General features: G+C 39.5%; 1 long non-coding RNA gene across 1 annotated transcript in view; it reads right to left on the bottom strand.

Annotated features, from left to right (window-relative positions):
- Positions 1–18,673, bottom strand: part of LOC138266107 (uncharacterized) — a 301,371-nt gene that overhangs the window by 152,150 nt on the left and 130,548 nt on the right. The window contains exon 2 of the long non-coding RNA XR_011199462.1: positions 15,485–15,516. This is a non-coding gene — a long non-coding RNA (uncharacterized lncRNA). The remainder of the gene's footprint in view (positions 1–15,484; positions 15,517–18,673) is intronic.

The following is an 18,673-nucleotide window of genomic DNA, read 5'->3' as shown; positions in this document are numbered from 1 at the left end:
GTCACTGACTTTTTGGATACTCTGTAAAACATTCTAAAGTTTCTCCAAGTCATTTTGTTCTTTGTCCACTACCTTCCCAGGATTATCTAGGCTGGACACATACATATGAATTCATGTGGAGTCTGCCCTCCCAATACTTGCCTAACAAGTGATTTAATGCTCTCTGAACTATGTTCTGTTGATGATACCAACTAAGACCTGAACTGAGCACCCTAACAGTCAAAGCTTGTTTAACTTGTGGCACTTTCAACAACACCTTTAAATTCAACCTTGAATGGGTTGCTGAATTGCAAACATACTCCCAGAGCAGGCATTGAATCTCTGTAAGCCTTGGAGCCAAATGCAGGACTGTTACTTGAATGAAATGAATGAACTGCCGCAGTCACCACAAGAAACTGCAAATGTTTTATGACTGCTGAAGCACATCCATTTCTCAGCAGCCATACTCACAGGAATAGAGAACATAAATCAATGTCAACCAATTTCTGTCGATATCAGTTGATTTAAGGGATTGAACCAACATGGCCCACGAAAACCACCCAGAAGGGAATGATAGAGACTATAAAAGGGCCTGACAATGGTCATTTGAAAGGGGAAGTCTGCAAGTCTATTGGTATAAACCAGGCCACCAGTAGTATTACTGTAGCATTGCTACGGTTACGTGACCCCTGCATGATGCCAGGCCCTCATGGCCTTCCTTGACTACATCTAGACAAGATAGACTATTATGAATTATCCTGTCTCCTACTCTAAGAAGAGTAACTACACAAACATATGTAGGAGTATCTAGGGATATCCTATGTGAGGCTTCCAACCTTCCATGGTTATGTTTATGGCTGTTAAGATACCTGGGTTGATCTTCATCTCCAATTATGGCTAAAACTGATACTTGAACAGTCTGAATTGCAGCCACGTCAGCCATACCGTCCCATTTAGCGTGAATGCCATCATACTGAAGATCCAAATTGTCTTGTACTAGAGCCGTTTATTCTTAATAAGCTTCCCCTTTGAATCCTTGAATCCAAACACTAATGTTGTAAATCAAAATTGTAAGCTTGCGCACAGAACAATACATTGAGCACTTTTAATGTGGGAAATGGGGAGTCAGCCTTTTGCAATGCAAGTAACATGGCATAAAATTCTGCATGTTATGCAGTGCTATACCCTAATATCTTACTGGGGGTGCACTAGGGATGAAACTCGCCATCATTCATGACACCTTGCAGTGTGCGCAGGTTGTGGAGTACTTGCATTTCTTTCCTACCGCAGGCTGAGCAGAGACATCTGTGTAGAACACACTGTGGTAAGACTCAGTGGATAAAATAGAGTACGATGGCCATGTTGTTCATATTGGAGAAAAGCTTGTGTATGAAGAGTAGGATCGTGCTGGAACATCACATCCACAGTTCTTAAAGAAGAGGCCCACTGCATCCATCATGGGTATAATGTGCAAGCATCTGGAATACTGGCTTTGGTGGCTACCTCCAGCACAGATAGGGGAGAAACAACAATCACATGTTTTGCCTGCACCAGATGACACTCCTTCAAGATAGCTATCTGAACAGCCAAAAGGATTATTTCAATAGAAGCAAAATGTGCTTCTGATAGTGAAGTGGTACTTGTATAATATAGGAACTTTCTTTCCTTCACTGTAAGCCACATAGGTATAACCAAAGTGACTGGATATGACTGATAACTAGGTCGGTTTTGTTATCCATAGTTAGTCAATATTTAGTCTCAAGTGTGTCTGCTTGCCGAGCACGCAAGATAGCAGTGTGCACATCTGTCCATTTTTTGCTGTAAACTTGGGAGAAATCAAGCCATACAAGGGCTTCCCTCACACAGCATAGCGAGGCAAGCAAGTACTCCCAAATCTTTCCAGTGTGCTGGGAGGCTGCAAGGTAGCACACTTCTTCAAAACAAATCAGGAACTAGACCCTTGCCCTCATTGGATAACTAGTATCCTAAGAAGGTCAACATCAGGTAGGAGATCTTTGATTTTTATAAATTAATTTTATAACCGTGAAAGGTTAACAAGGTTACAACCCTGTCCACTCAGCCTAGATCATCACCTGTGAGATAGATTTCATCAATATTTGATAATACCTCTGGGTCTGGGTTTAAAATCCAGCTGAGAACAGGGCAGGACTGTTCTTATAGCCCAAAGGCAACTGTCAAAATGAAATTTGTACCCCGTCAAAACTAAAGGAGGTTGGATATTTAGTTTCTGACACTATATTTTGACTAAAAAAAACATTTGAAATATCCATGGCCATTTTGTATTTTTTCCACCCCAGATTAGTTATTAAACCAAAGCTATGTGTGTCTGTACTGTATATGTTCACGTATACAAATTCAAATTCCTATAGTCTAAAACTACCCTAAAAGAGCTGGAAGGTTATAAGACAGGAAAAAGGGGCATGGTCGTAGAGGAAAGGCAAGGTGTTATACTTTGATACTGTAGTAGATCTAATATTAGTTTAATACCATGCTTGATTTCTGGGTTTAAAGGGTATTGAGCTTCTGCTGGTTGCTCACTACGTAATAATTTGTAGAACACATGTTTATGTAAAGTTCCCTGATATCTTCATGTACTATAGGAGAGAAGGCTACACTGATGACTTCTTTCCCCTGAGTGCTTCCCTGACAAAGACCAGAGGATGATGTCATAGTCATCTGATTGTTGCGGCCAGCAAATTGCCTTAATGGTGTGTGGTGTACCCCTCTCAATTTGTATGTTCAAGTCATAAACCCTATTGCATGTTTATCTGGAGTTTCACCTCTTATGTATTCTTCAATTGGATTTGGATTGGATTGGAGAAATGTATGCACTACTGTGACTTCTGCTGATCTGTCTAGAAGCACTCTCGCCCTTGCCCTGGTCTGCAGGATGACTCATAGCTGTATCTGCATGTCTTTTGGAAAGTCCCACCACTTTCTTCTTTTTAAGTGGAGTCTTGCAGTTCGATCCTTTATCCTCCCTTTTTAAGCTGTCAGTCTCATGCCCAGCTTTACCTTTCCTGCTATACTCCTCCTTACCTCAATACTCGGATCGGGTCCTTCTCTCGGTTTGTTTACCATCAGCATCCTGAAAATAATGTCAAGAGTGGCTATCAGAATGCGGATAGCATTTAGGCTTTTTAATCCTATCGCAGTCCCTAAAATTGTAACCATCCCTGCTGGATTCCTGAGATATGGGTGATCCAGTCCATCTTTTTTCTTTCTTCCTTTGTTTCTCCTTTCCTTCCTTTGTAGATTTATCTTTAACGGAAACTTCAGGTTCGCTTTTAGGTTTTAGATGTGGTTTGATGGTCCAGGTTTTGTAAGTTATTATGTTTCAAAGAGGTGTGACATCTGTGGTTATTTTAGGTAGTTCCTGTTCACAGTCTTGCAGTTTCTGTCAACTAGCCAGAACTGCAGCTTCTTCCTTAATATTACTTAGGATAATAGAGGTGACAGTGGAAAAGTTTCCCATATTTTCATATCCAAGTTTAGAGCTGATGTCGCACTATGCTCATTCTGTACTTGTTTCAGTACATCAAGGACTGCTGCCAATGAAAGTGTGCCATGTGTACTATTGTAAATACATGAAAATATATTTACTCAAGAGTTACACTCCTCTGCAGGTGGCACCATTCCAAGAGGAAGACGCATAGGGCCTCATTATGAGGTTTGCGGGTGGCAGCCGCCCCCGCCCAACTCATAACAACACTAGACCGCCATTGGGCTTGAATTTCCCGGTGGGCGGAAACAGTGTTTCCGTCCGCCGGCCCAGCGGGAAATAGGTCTGTAACATTGCAGCCGGCTAGTAATCGCACCGGTTGCAATGTGGCAGTGCGACAGGTGCAGCAGCACCATCGCACATTCCACTGCCTGTAATACGGGCAGTGGAATGCGCGACGGGACTGTGCATGGGGGCCCTTGCACTGCCCATGCCAAGTGCAGGGGCCCCCAAGGTCCCCCCTACACCCTTCCATTTACAACTCCATTTATTCACAAAACAAAATAAATATGGATAAATACCAGTAAAATGTCCGAAAAATAAATAAGGATATATACATAAGGAAATGGTAAAAAAAAAACAAAAAAAAAAAAACATAAAACCGGGAGCCCTACTCGAGATTAAAATGTCTTTTAGGCATGTGGCTTGTACAGCAACTACAAAAGTAACTGTCCGCCTTCCATTGGGGATTCCACCTCGAGATTTGAGATACTGAGTGACTGTTGTAATTGGCTTCTGTTACTATAGGTGCCTCCTTATGAATGGATTCAATTGAGAAAATAAATGGAATCAAAGAATTAGAAAACCCACAGAATGGAAAATAACCCTTTTAAAAGTCAAGCCTGGCAAACATTTGGAAATGGGTATTTCCTTATTAAGAGTAGGAGGTAACTATGATTACTACGGACATCTCCGAAAGGACATAATAATGAATCAAATGTGTGAATAGTGAAGGACCTAATTGAGGCATCACCATAAGATAGAAGTCCCTCATTGGGTGCCAACTGTTGTGTAAGCTATGACCCTGGCATAACTCTACAAGGTTTGCTTTCCCACCCATAGGTGACCTATGAGGAACTTAGTCCAATGCACTAGCACGGAATGTGAAAGGATTGTTATTGTAGTCCCGCAGAACTCCACTCAATATATAGCTGTAATAAACCGAGAGAAATGATTTCACTTCAATCCCCAAAAAGGATTCAGGTGCTTCATGGAAACAGTTAACCTATTTCCTCATCACAGTATTACAAACAGCCACGGTATCACACACACACACACAGCACTAAGGAGAACAGCCACTTAACTAAAAGTATTTATTGCAGGAGGGAAAACCAGTTTCTTAGTACATCAAAAATAAGCACACAAGATTTGATAAAAACTGCAAGAAAGCATGTTGCAAACAATAAGAATAAAATGAACAATTCTAACATGGTTACATTTTCATCTAAAAGCCTAACACCTGCTGAGTAGCAATGCATCAGATATCCACTTCATCATGGGGACCTGGCTCAATCCCCTCATGGGCTCCTGACATTGCCACAGCAATGCCATCTGGCTAAAAACAAAAAACAAACAAAAAAAACACGACATTCGAGGAACACCTGTACTTCAAACTATAAATCTCTGAATACTTCACCCTGAACAGAACCCTCTACAACCAACCACCCAGCCCAGAGTGGGTCATCTTGTCTGTGTCGAACTTGAGGTAGTTATTCCTCATCCAGCTGGCATTATTGGTCATACGTTGGTGGAAGTTGGTTCTGGCAAAAGTGCAGTTTTAGGAGAGGGAGAAGATGCGTTGCAGGTCGTCAGTGTAGGATTTAATGTTGAGCTATGGGATTGGACTATGTTGGCAAGGGGGGGCATGTAGATGTTGAAGAGGGTAGGGCTGAGTGATGAGCCTTGAGGGACTCCACAGATGATTGGTTTGGGTTTGAAGGTGAAGGGTGGAAGGTGGACTCATTGTATTTTGTCAGTGGGGAAGGAGGCGATCCACCTGAGAGCGGCCCCTTGCATGCCTATGCCGTGAAGTCTGGTAATGAGCATTTGGTGGAAGACTGCGTGGAAGGCTGCTGCGAGATCTAGGAGGATAAAGGCAGCAGTCTCTCCTTTTTTGGGGAGGGCCCAGATGTCATCTGTGGGTGCAGTCAGAGCTGTCTCAGTGCTAAGGTTGCTGCAGAATCTGGATTATGGAGTCATCCAGGAGGTGAGTATGTTCTAGGTAGATGGTGACTTGTTGGTTGATGGGTTTTTTGATGACTTTGACTGGGAAAGGGAGCAGGGAGATGGGTCTGTAGTTCCAGAGTTTGTTGTGTTAGGGGTTTGGTTTCTAGATGCTTCTGGTCTTCCGGAAAGGTGACAGAATCCAGTGAAGTGTTGAGTGGGGTGGAAAGTTAGAGGCGGATTCTGGGTGTCCTAGGTTAAAGATGTGGTGGGGGCATGGGTTGGATGGGGCCCCTTAGTGGATGGTTTCATGATGGTGATGGTGTGCTGAGTGGTGAGGTGGTTCCAGGCATAGTAGATCAAACAAGCATTCCAGCTGGTACACAGAAGACCTCTAAGACGCCAATGACACTGTAAACAGCTAGAAAGGAAATGGAGGACCATCCACAACACTGCTAACAGAACTACATACAAGGCAGCACTCAGATGCTATTTCCATCAAATAAGAGACACCAAGAAAAAAACAAAGAAAAAAAAACCACTAGTGCACAGCATTGAAGGAAGCTCTGACAGCTGAATGTAGATCTTCTCGATCATTAAGGATTTCACCTTGCCCTCAGCTACTGTCAAAACTTCTGCCTCTCAACAACTCTTACAATAACTAGGCCAGGGGGGAACTCGAAGAGTTATAAACAAAAAAAACAATGCGGAATTCTGCAGAATTTCATAAACGGGTGGAAAGGGACATGTCGCACTGCTCATGCTGTGATTTAGCACTGGGAGCTCATTCTGTCCTGAAAAATCAGCGCAAATGGCACCACCCAGCATGCCAGGGCGCACAGCTTCTAGAGTTAATTTTGCTGCCATTCAAGTAGATTTTCTACTTGAGTATCAGCTTCCTGACTGCAACTAGTTGCGACCGCACGCACTGGAAAACTCGCACTAAGTGCCCTGCTAGCAATTGAAAATCATGCTATGGGATGCAAATCTCGCTTGACCTCATCAACTTACTGTTTTCGAGCTACATGCAAGAAAAAACTCTGCTATGCAGAAGTTGGGGTTATTTGTCCAGAACTGTGCGTTACAAGCGTAACACATATTGGTTACATTTCCACCAATTCCACTGGTGGAGCAAAATATATCGCTCACTCTTAGTGATAACCTGTTTAACTTCTTCCACAATAAAATCGCAAACATCTACAGCAATTCCACACACCAACTGAAACCCATAGGACTGGTTGCTAACGTACCTCCCACAAATCAAAAAGGCCACCTGACTGAATGGTCAGCCTTCACCAGAAATAACACAGCAGCAATCACGTGGAACATCCACTCAGGGGCCTCAACGGACCCATGCTCCCCACTACATCTTCAACCTGGGATCATCATCAACCAGCAGCATCCTGACCCATATCATCAACACCTATGTCACTTTCCTGGATAAATGGAAACTTGCAGAAATCTACACCCTACTCAAGAAGCCAACTGAGCAACTTCTAACCCATCTCCCTGCTCCCAAATCCAGCCAAAGTGAAGGCCACTCACAAGCAACTCACAACTCACCTTGAACTTCACAATCTTCTAGAAAAAGACACACAATCAGGATTCAGAAAGGACCACAGCACCAAAGCAGCACTCATTGTGGCCACCGAGGACATTCAAAGCATTGTGGACAGAGGCTATCGACCTCTCAATGGCTTTTGACATTCTCTCCCACATCACCCTCATCAGAAGACTCCACAAGATTGGCATACATGGATCTGCTCCTAAACAGATCACTTCCTTCCTCACAGGAAGAACCAAAAGGGTCAGGCTGCCACCCTTCACACCAGAGACCAAAAAATTGATATGTGGAGTCCCAACGGGACAGTCCCTCAGCCCCCACCCTTTTCAACATACACATGACCTCACTTGCCAAAAACATCCGATCACATGACCTCTCTGTCATCTACACTGATGACACCCAACTCATCCTCCAACCACCACCAGAATCAACTTCAAAAACTGCATGAACCATGGTAGAAGACTGGATGAGAACCAACTGCCTGAAACTCAACTCTGAGAGGATTGAATTGCTGATCATCAGCAGCAAGACCTCCCCATGGGACTCCACCTGGTGGCCGTCAGGGCTAGGACCAACACCCACAGACCACACAAGAAATCGAGGGATCATCCTAGATGACAATTTCAACATGAAGGCTAAAGTCAACACCGTGTACACCTCCTGCTTCCACATCCTATGTATGCTATGAAAGATCTTCAAATGGTTGCCTCAAAACACCGAACAGACCGTCATGCAAGCACTCATCACAAGCAGGCATGGACTACGGCAACAGTTTATGCCAGAATCTCCAAACAAGTCCTACACAAACTCTAGACCATTCAGAATACCGCTGTAAGACTCATACTCAACCTCCCATATCACATTGCACCTCCAGAAGCTTCACTGGCTCCCTTTTCACAAGTGCAGCCAACTCAGACTTCTCACGTACACATCCAAAGCTGTACACAACACAGGACCAGGATACCTTAACAGCCGCATAAACTTTTACCAACCCACCAGAGACCTACGTTCTACTTCACTCTCACCCATTCCCGGAATCCACAATAGGAAAACTGGAGGTCACTCATTTTCCTAGCTCACACTCAAGACATGAAACGACCACCCTCAACACATTAGAGCCTCTTCCTCACTTCTTGAGTCTGGCGAGAAGCTGAAAAACTGGCTCTTCATATAAGCACTTTGTGACCACACAGCTAGAAACCTGCCCAAGCAACTGGACACCCCCTCAGGGGATTAATGCACTATAAAAAATCAACATAACACCCTAAACCTACCTTCTATGTGCTACCCTAGGAAAGCACGTAGTGCGGCAACTTTTGACTAGAGTTCTTGCAAAAAAGCAGTGCACTGCATACCTTGTTGACTTCTCGGGCTGTCATTATCAGCAGAGCTGAAGAGGAAATGTTTCCTGTGAAAGACAAACACATGCTGCAGTCACAGCTGTCTCTGGGTACTCGGCTGTTAACAGCTTCAGGCAGGATGCATGAGCTTGTCTAAATGCCAGTAATAATCATGATCGTCTTCTGAGGATATCTTGCAGGAGAATCTGGGATGAAGGACCTCTCCACCTAAGGAGTCAAGGGGTGGTCTTTAAATACTAAACATTATCAGGGATGAAGACATTTCACATACTTTCAGGAACGTGGTATAGATTACAGGTGCCAGTGAATGAGTCCTAGACCTATCTTTAAGAAAATGGGAGATGAGGGGCATCAATTTGAACTAAACCTCTTTGATTAATTATCCATGGATATTTCTTGATGGTCCCGTCATATAAGGGATCGCTTGTTCCATTCAGTGTCTCATCAGGTGTTATATCTGGGTCATTATTGTAAGATGTTGACACTTTGTCCCTTTCTTAATTCATAGTGTTATGTTTTTATAACAGATATGACAGAATTTAAAAGGAGTGTGCTCCAAGATTGATTGTGAGGGTCTGACGGAAATGGAGTCGGACCCTTAGGAACTTTATGTCAGGAGGATTTGCATTTCAAAGCATGCAAACCTTTTGAAGAACTTGCAAAGTTAAATATCACCCAACTATCAATATTCCCTCAATCACATAATAACAAGAAATTCAGACTATATAGGACCTGCAATCTTCATGAACACTGTTAATGAAAACAAAATGTGTTAACAATTCACCCATGACAATTTTTCAAGGCAGTCACACTCTCACGTAACCCATATTTTTTGTTGTTGGAGACAGGTTCAAGTAGAAAATGTCTCACAAGAGCTTCAAAACTGGATGGATGCTATGGACACATAAGTTGCACAAGCAGCATTCGCTAAGTGAAAACAGAGATTGTATGCTATATATCTATGTATGTATATAGTATTTCTATACAACAGACCCAGCCAAAAGGTAGGAGAGGGCAGTATAAACACAAGAATAAAGTCAACGAGTAATAAGAGAGGAACGTGGGCTGCTGACCGCTAATGCACTGTAATGTAGAGTCCTTTAAAGAAGCACATTTTCAATGTTTTGGAGTAGTGTTGGGGGCAGTCCTGATGGACAAAGGGATATTGCTCCAGATCCTGAGTGCATAATTGGAAAATACTTGTCTTGTTTTTCCATTTTTACGCGTCTTAGTTTACAATCTAATGGTGTTCCGGCTGCTGGTGTGCCAAGAATCTCCGTAGATAGTGAGCTTGTCTGCAGGATTAAGGCGGTGGTATTCATGATGGGTTAGTAAATGTAAATGGCAAATATATTGCGCATGTCTCTCATGTGGTTTTTGTATGAAAGGTCATACCCCATGTACAAATTTTATCAGATGATTATCGAAGTCTAATTGACAAATACACCTTTGACAAAAATGATGTTGTACATAACTTTCCCCTTGCATTCATATCTACATTTGCTATAACCTACAAATAAACTATCCAAACAGAAGGGTCTAAGACTTCACATACATAGGTATTTTGAAGGACCAGTCACAATTGTATGTTCAAAAATGCTACATGGAGGGAGAGTCCTCCTAACATTACTAAGTGTGTCATAGAGCAATATGTTAACAAATGCTTAAAAAGACATTGTGGATTACAAAACAGAGTTTCAGTGGGTTATACATCCTAACAATGGTAGCTAAATATGTTCTTAAGGTAAATTATGGCTTTTTGTTGATGAACAATTGTTCATAATAAGCAGAAGAGCCCAAAGTGGCACCTCATTCAAGAGCAAACTCTTGCTTATTTATACATAACCACACAAATAATGCTCACACTTTCTGAGGATGGAGTCAAGTTGGAAAAGCCCAATACAAAGAACGAGGCCTCACCACAGTGCTTAACAGTGCTTAACTGGCAATAGAGTAAGTGATGGCCTCCATGTTTTTCTCAGAAGCCTACTGGTGCCACTGTTGAATGTCTAATCTAGGGTTCTTTACTCTTGATTCCATTTCATTCCTCCTTTACCTACCACCTACACTCCCTTTTCACTATTGTTCCATATTTTTCTTCCTCCTTCTTTCCCCCCATTGGTGTAATTCTCGCTCTTCTTCTGGGCGAAAGTCTGTGGATTAAAACTAAAAGTCCTGGTCCCAAAAAAAAAAAAAAAAAAAGAGTGCAAGTGTGCTCCACATGCAACTAAGCACTATCTCACCTTCAGAGGGAGCATTTACATTACAAAGGTACCACAAAAGCTTCACAAGCGCCCAACTTCCTTAGCCAAATGTCACATTGGGAACCAGTTTCCCCAACTAGGTTTCCATCAGAGGAAAACCAAAATCTCCCATTGAAACATAATGTCACTTTTAGGAATAAAGATGAAGGTTTGTTTGCTAAATGTTGCACATTTAGCTAAGTGGCCCATCACTTTTATTTTAGGAATATTAAGGTAAACTACTGGAGATATCTTCCACGCAATTGTTGTACTACAGAATGGATTCTAATAATGGATTTGTAAGACTCTTGCTGCTTTGGGTTTTGGCACTAAGAAATAAACTTACTTTCTTCCGGTTTACCTTCTTTGCTAACTTTTTGTTCACTGGCTGTTAGAAATCAAGAACACATCGCTGATGGAAATACCAAAAACTAAAAAGGTCTCTGAGCAGAGCAGTTGACAAACAAGTGAGACAGCAGTTGTGACAGACCATTAAGAATAATGGAAGTGTAAGAAAACACCCTTGGTTTGTAAAAGCGATTAATGTAAATGATGACTTTTGTTTTTGTTCATGTAAAAACTCTACTTCACATTAAGAATATTCATAATGAGAAATATAACCGTTCCCTCTGGGGTTGATGGTTGAACTCCGTCGATTTGATATGGGTGGTGCACTTGGTAAAAAATTAAATAAAATACAAAAAAAACTTTCTTTTGTAAAATGCACCTTTACACTTGCTCCATTCAAATGGGGACTGACAGCCCAATTTGGATTACTGATTTTAGAATAGCAACTTCACCTGTATATTTTTAAGATTCAATTTGGAGGAATGTCAGAATGTAGGTGTCAGCATACATTATGATTTGTGATATGAGGGATTCAAAAATAAATACAATAGGGATATCCTTTTATGGACTTTAACCCTCTAAATATGGCGACCACGTACACGTGGTAATTTGCTTGCTTGCCTGTTTTACCTGGGAAATGTTTCAAGTCCTCTGGTTAATTCTACGTGTCGTCTGATTGAAATATGGCACCGGTGTAGAACACTGCTTTGATCCACTTGAAAATGTGGTGGCTAAACACATAGAATATTTCGGTTAAGTCTTGCTAAGGGCTTGTCGGTTTCGATTAGTAGCTATTTCATTGATATGTTGATTGACTAGCCTCCTCAATGGCTGGGGTTATAATACCTTTACGCAAACTCTAAGCTGTTGAAAGTGAGAGCCTTCATTAGTTTGATTTAATCTGTAGTGCACATAACAATGGTTGTGAGTAACTTATAATTAAAATAAAGCGTGCAATGTTTTCCACTTTTCATTTTGTTAGTGCATGTGGTATTACTCTTAGGGCATTTATATGCCATATTACCTGATGACTTTGGAGTACCATTAGGTAAATTGTACTGTACATGTGGTACTTAAGTTTGATATTCAAATACAACACATTAACAATATTTGCCACTGAATAGTTTGCTTTCAGGCATGAACCTTTTGAGTTATATTTTGGTGATACTCTGGTATGTCTTGCATTGAACTGGGTAGTTAGATCTGACTTTTACTTGTATAATACCTATCTTTCTCAGTTCTTTTGGTCTTTATTTTGGCTTTTTAGGTTTCGACTGGTTAAGTGAGACTCCACGACAGTTGCAATGCATGTCAAACTAAATATACACATAAGTGTTATCCTGCTTGTCATTGATATTTCTACCAAACTGGTTCTGCGCAAAGTGGTTCTATTCACTTGATTTAACAGCTTGGGGTTCTACTGACAGTAAAAATATCTGGATAAATTGAAACAGTGGAAATCATTATTCATATCACATATTATTCTAACACTGAAGAACTTCAAGGTGGATGGCCCTTACAAAACATGTGTTGGTTGGAGATCCTTGATTTCAATATAAGGAAAAATGAACTGGTGTAAATGCTTCATGAGATTCAAGGAGTATTCCTCTATGGCGCCTGTGGTGAACATTAACCAACGTGAACATTTGTTTTTAATAATTTAGACTGGTAAACCAATAGCTCAAATTACAACTTAGACTCTAGGCCAACAATGCCAACTTTGTGGATGTGAATCTCAACAAACACAATTTACAAGTATATAAAAGTCATCAAAAGTATCCCAAAGTCCAACCCCTAAAACATAAAATTAAAACTAACCACAAAGCAATCCCCAAACAAACTTAATGACATTTTAAACTCCATATTAAACACTTTCTACCTAACATGAAAAACATACCATCTGACCCACCCCTTAACTGAATTAAACAGAAGCCAAGAAATAAACCAACAAATTTGCAATACATACAAATGGCATTTTATGATATTACCAATAATTAGAATAAAATGCTGAACACAAAGAGCCTGATTATGACTGAACTTCTAACAGGGAGGTTGCCACCATTCTGGCTACCTCCCCGCCAGGCCCATTAAGAGTTTCAAGTTAGGTCAGAGGGCAGAAAGACAAGCATCGAAAATGTTGACCAGAAACATACCAAATATTATACCAATGCTTGTTATGGAACGGCCACAACTGAAAATCACACTGTAATGTTAAAGAACACAACCATTCCCCAAATGTGACAGAGATAGAAGTAAAGCATGTTCTCCAAGACCTCAGAGAAGCAAGCATTTAAAAATATACCACCTGACGTTCCTGAGCACAATGTGGGCAACTACCAGCAAGACTCAATCTGAAAAGATAAATAGCATGCACAAGAGAAGCGCTTTCCATACCCCTGCTACTCCTATAAGATACAAAGACAAAAAGTCCAGAACACCTAACTATAACACATATTTAAGAACTCTTTCTCCTGAGTGACAGTAGAAATAATAAGTAAAGAATAATCATATATGAAACATAAAACAATGTAATCAGACAAACCCAGTGTACACTGTGGATGATAGATGGTGCAAAATTGTGCCCCCCATTTACACAAATATACATGATGCATGGAGAATATTATAGAAATATACCCTTAATTTACACACTACTGCATAACAAGCAAAATGCAACATATCATGAACCACTAAATGAAACTTAAATTCAAACTAACTACTATCCTCAAAAAATAAATATATATTTTGAGCAGGAAATGATACAAACAATTCTCAAAATTGACCCACACACATTCATACAAGGCTGCTATTGTCATTTTAACCAAAATATTCAAGGGCACCTCCAAAAAGCTGCAATAAGTGTAGAATATGCAATATACAGCAAATTTGTCTGATATTAATAATATAATAGTTCAATAGTAGTATCCCATGAACCTGCAACAGAAGTAGCTAACCATTACAACATGCTAATCAAATAAACATACTACCAAAGAAACAAACACAAACAAAAACAAAAACAAAAACAAAAACTAAGTACCTTCATGGACCACTGTGAAGACACATTTTGTTGGTAGACCATACCACTCTGGCCACAGGTGCCAACCCATGTTCCAAATCCCAGGGTGGAAGATATACAATAGCACAATAGTCCAACAATCCAAAACAAATAACACAATGAAAGCATGGCACAGCGTCTTTCAAGCCACATTAGGCCAAAGCCACCATAACTCTGCAAATTCCTAGAAATTGTACAAAAAGAACAAAGCTGCCAACAACTAAGAATAGACTAGTCAGTGAGCCAAATCAAACCTACAATATTTAAAAGGCCCAAAGTGATGTACCAAATGCTACAATTCAAATTACAACTATTTGCAAAAAACAAAGGACTACACTACATTCAAATGATAGCTAAAGCAATACCCCAATCAAACCAAAGATTTGATTAACAATCAATATAAAGCACCTACCACAAAACACAATTATTTAATTTTTTAAACATTCTTATTGATCAGTCTATAACATACATAAATGCAATATAGAATGAGACACATGAATAAAAATAGGTGATAAGAATTATGAACAATTTCTCAAAACATATTACAATAAACTCAGTCAATCACAATGCATTGACATCTCCACATCACACCAAACAGAATACTTTACATTTCATGTGAAAACAAATAAATCAATATTGCAACAACATTACCCACCCCAAAATAGATTGACAAATTGAACTTACTGCTTTGTACTAGATGTTCATGATCTACCATGACTGAACACAAAAATCAATCCAGAAAAAAAAAACCAAACATAATGCAAAAATTCAGGTTCAAAAGTAAATCCACGGAAATAGTCCATACACCATACAACCCCCCAAAAACATTTACATAATAAATGCTCCATGAAAACTGAAAAAGAATAGGACATTTAAATATATTTGTTAAAACTTAACCAAAAGAACATTCATTTTTTCAAAAAGTGCATCCAAAAAAATCTTGCACACTGACTCAATATCATTGAATGAGAAAGGAACATAGTGACCCTCACAAAACATACACGCTAAACACATTACAAAAACTACAGCTTTACAGAGCAATCATTTTCAACATAACTATAACCACTATAAGTACCGAAAATATACAAACTACAAAAAGGCATACCACATTATACTAGGTTGCGCCAAAGTGTTAACCAGCTCAACACAAAACAAAAACTACAAACTAAATCTCCACTGCAGTGAAAACACCTGTTGCCCCCCCCCACCCACAACAATAGACATTAAGAAATAAGTTTCAATACGGCTTACCTTAAACCTTAAGCAGCTGCAGGGAACTGCACCTATGTGGAAAAACAAAAACACTGAACAATGATGTAAGATGCAAGTAGAATACAACACACAGGTAGTAAATAAAATGACCGCCTAATAGAAAAAAAGTATACATTTTTATCAATATAAATGCGAGCATTACAATAAATGTTAAAGAAAATATATGTTTAAGAAAATTGTATAAAATAAACCAATATTAATGTATATGTAACAAATATATATCAGAAAGTACTACTTAAATATACATTATAAAAAATTATATATATATATATATATACACACATTTATATATATATATCAACAAGACAAAAACTTCTGCAGTAAGACGCACGCTCAGGAATTCACAAAAATAAAGTGTTTATTAACACAACGCGTTTCGGCTGTCAAGCAGCCTTGATCACGTGTATAGTTCTACCAATCTACACCAAGTTTAAATACCCTCCGAATACTAACGTCGAAATAGGACTGCATATTATATTAACATTCAACAAATAGGAATGGATCTATGGGAAATGAATAAAAAACTCATTCAATATAAATAGATAATTGTGATATTATAATCCTTTCAATTGTTATCTATGAGATAAATGTTCTTGTTTATATATGGAGAAGTATTAATTTATCTATTTATATTGAATTAGTTTTTTATTCATTTCCCATAGATCCATTCCTATTTGTGGAATGTTAATATAATATGCAGTCCTATTTTGACGTTAGTATTCGGAGGGTATTTAAACTTGGTGTAGATTGGTAGAACTATACACGTGATCAAGGCTGCTTGACAGCCGAAATGCGTTGTGTTAATAAACACTTTATTTTTGTGAATTCCTGAGAGTGCATCTTACTGCGGAAGTTTTTTGTATTGTTGAAATTATTAACCGGAGTGCTCTGCCCGTTTATGACGCACCACCCCTCTTGGGCCTCTAGGAGCCCAATAGTGAGCACTTTTTCAGTTTATATATATATATATATATATATATATATATATATATATATATATATATATGATGTAAAAATGTTTAAATGCAATGTACTAGTGACAAATCCATATGTGAACAAATATACAACTTGCAAAAAAATAATAAAAAAGTTACATAAGAATGCATAAATAATTTAATTAAAAATATTTAACATTTGAAAAACTGCATGTTTACAAAACAATGGTTTAATATGCTAAAAATGAATATGCATAAGAAAATATTAGAAAATTCCATGTAACAAATACTAATATTTGTTAATAAAATATGTAGTCATAAAGTGCCCTTTCTAACACTGAAGACAAGAACCAAACCACAATCAACTACAACAATACTTAAACACTTGACTTATCTAAACCAAATGTATACATATCTCAAAGATCACAATAAACAAACACAAAATAGCTTTAATAAACTTAAAACCCTATAATATAAAATACTTACTCAAAATACTTAGACACTACATAAATACAGTATGCTAGAACTTCAACTTAAATCATCTTTGGAAAGGTATTGGGCAGTAAAGTGGTTACATTTACTATTCCCACTCCAAACTGAACTAACTAAACTAAACTAACTTGGGGATGGTGCTGGACATTAAGGGCGTCTTTATGACATTGGTGGTCCCACCATGCGACTGCCAATGCTGTGGGGAGTACGCTGCCGCATGCTGGTGGTGTCCCCTCCGTCGTATTACAATGTTATCGCCGGGCTGACCATCGGGAACATTGTATTATGATGTTCCTGCCGGGCTGCCCGGCGAGAACAGTGCTACAGGATTGGCCTCGGCTCCTCTATGGGAGCAGAGGCCAATACCGTAGCACACCAGGACCCTCGGAATGAGCACTGTCTGCCCCCGGTGGTCCTCACACTGGAAAGTGGAGTCGTGATCAGCAAAGCAGCACCGAGTTCAGTGCCACTGTGGCTGACTGTGAATCCGACCACCATCAGCCCATCGGGAACAATGTTCCTGGCAGGGATGGCGGTCATGAGGTGGTCCAACCACCAGAGTTGTAATGTGGTGGCCCAACCACCTGGAGTGCAGTAGTAGGACCACCAGCCTCATAATGAGGCCCTAAAGGGTTTAGATTTACTATTCTCACTGCAAACTAAACCATCTTGATTGATGTGTTGGACACCACAGGGGTCAAATGTGCAATTACCACTGCAAACAAAACCATTTTCGGGAAGGTTCTGAACCCTAAAGAGATCCTATTTACTATCCCACTAAAGAAATAAAACACTACAAATAATTATAATACATATATAGCTGTAGCAAACTCATAAGAACTGTGCATAAAAGTTAACATTAAAGCATTTAAAACAATAAAGAATTCGCAGATATTTTTCTAATTCCAATAAACACCATCTACAACCCTAATAAATATCTATGTTTTAACACAAAATCAAATATTGTGATATTTTATAACATTTTTCCAAATGTAAACATTTAAAAAACGATTTAAAATACTTCTAGTACTGTAACAATGTAAACAAATTGTAAACTAAATTTATACATTAAGTAATACAATTATTTAAGGTGAAAAACAAAAATTACAAATATTTTTTAAAACATTACAATGCATATTCAACATATGAATCAAAATCATATAAAAAATACAAAATATAAAAACCCAAGATAGTTACATTTCTATTTAAAAATGTAAAAATGTAAAAAACATAACACATCCATCTTTACAGAAAAACATTAAGGGGGTCATCACAACATTGGCGGTAAAAGCCGCTTACCACCGTGCAGAGGACCGCCAACACACCGCCGCGGCTGTGGAATTCCGCCACGGTCATTATGACCCACAGCTCGGAATCCGCCAAAATCCAGACACCCACACAAGTCCGCCACACCAAAGGTCAGTGATAAACTGATGATAACAAAACCTCCACCGTCACGCCAACAGGAATACGCCCACACTATCATGACCCACGAATCCACGCGGTGGTCTTTCAACCGCAGTATTCCATTGGCGGTACACAACGCTGCGCTCAAAATACACGCACATTTACAAAACACTACCACATTGGACAATTCCAAATACAAGCACCTGATACACATACACACACACTCTCACACACCCAATACAATATAAAACACACACCCACAGACCCTTAAGTCAACAATTGCGACTGAAGGCCAGAGAGAGACACCACCATCTGCAAACTAGCATCCACAGGC

This window comes from Pleurodeles waltl, chromosome 11 (genome assembly GCF_031143425.1).
Source record: "Pleurodeles waltl isolate 20211129_DDA chromosome 11, aPleWal1.hap1.20221129, whole genome shotgun sequence".
In the NCBI taxonomy this organism is placed as follows: domain Eukaryota; kingdom Metazoa; phylum Chordata; class Amphibia; order Caudata; family Salamandridae; genus Pleurodeles; species Pleurodeles waltl.
This window is presented reverse-complemented; position numbering and strand designations above follow the sequence as displayed.